Below are 1,149 nucleotides of genomic sequence, written 5' to 3' on the forward strand. Positions count from 1 at the left end.
TCAATAAATATATTTTATTGATTTTTTTTTTTTTTTACAGAGAGGAAGGGAGAGGGATAGAGAGTTAGAAACATTGATGAGCAAGAAACATCGATCAGCTGCCTCCTGCACACCTCCTACTGGGGATGTGCCCGCAACCAAGGTACATGCCCTTGGCCAGAATCGAACCTGGGACCTTTCAGGCCGACGCTCTATCCACTGAGCCAAACCGGTTAGGGCAATAAAAGTATATTTTTAAAAATAAATAAATAAGCATAAAAATAAAAGGAGAGACTGAAGGGTTTCTTAAACCACAGAAGAAAATACGCAAAGTAGAAAGTGACAGTGTCTTCATATATTTGATTGCTTGTCAGAGGGAAAAGAGAGACCAGAGGGCAAGAACAAACAAGTCAGAGTTTCAAGGAGGCCAATTTCCAAAGGTTATTTTATGGCAGTTTAGGGGAGAGATGATGGCTGCAATGAAAAAGAAATAGATCAGAGATACATTTTAGAGAATGATTTGACAGGACTTGATGAGAACTACCTGGGGAAGGCAAGGATGAAGGGGAAGGTGATGTCAAAGGCTTGGATTTTAGGGTTGGACATTTAGAATAACTTCTAAGTTACCTCCTACCTCTCAGATATTGAGAGTCTATAAAATTTCAAATTATTACAGGTGTTTTGGGGATGAGGACATGAAATTACCCCTGGAAAGAACCCTTACGTGAAGGATGCCAAGATTTGTGGGATGGGCTGGCCTGGCCTCAGTGTAGATGGGACAGAAAGGTCCACCCTCCAGCCGATCAGGATACTTACTACCTTTCCTCTTCAGCCTAAACTGTTCTCAGTAGATAAACTTAGTCACAGGCAGCCAGTCTCTCCCGAACTTCTCTGCCCCACCCAGTTTCTCAGTTACCAAGCAATAGATCCTTGAGAGCCAGTATACTACTACTAAGCACCTGGGTGTGTGCAGTGTCATATCTACACACACCATGGGGCTGGGCAGGGCCATTTAAGACACTAGCAAAGACCTGATCTCCATCAGTTTAATAATCTCAAGCCACACCTGAGAAGCAGCTGATGCAAACGTGTTTATTGAGCTAATTATCAGGCACAAAAGAGGCTGGGAAAGATGTTCCAAAAATATCGGAAAACTGTTAGGCTCTCTCC

This window comes from Myotis lucifugus, unplaced genomic scaffold (assembly GCF_000147115.1).
Source record: "Myotis lucifugus unplaced genomic scaffold, Myoluc2.0 scaffold_0, whole genome shotgun sequence".
NCBI classification, from domain to species: Eukaryota; Metazoa; Chordata; class Mammalia; order Chiroptera; family Vespertilionidae; genus Myotis; species Myotis lucifugus.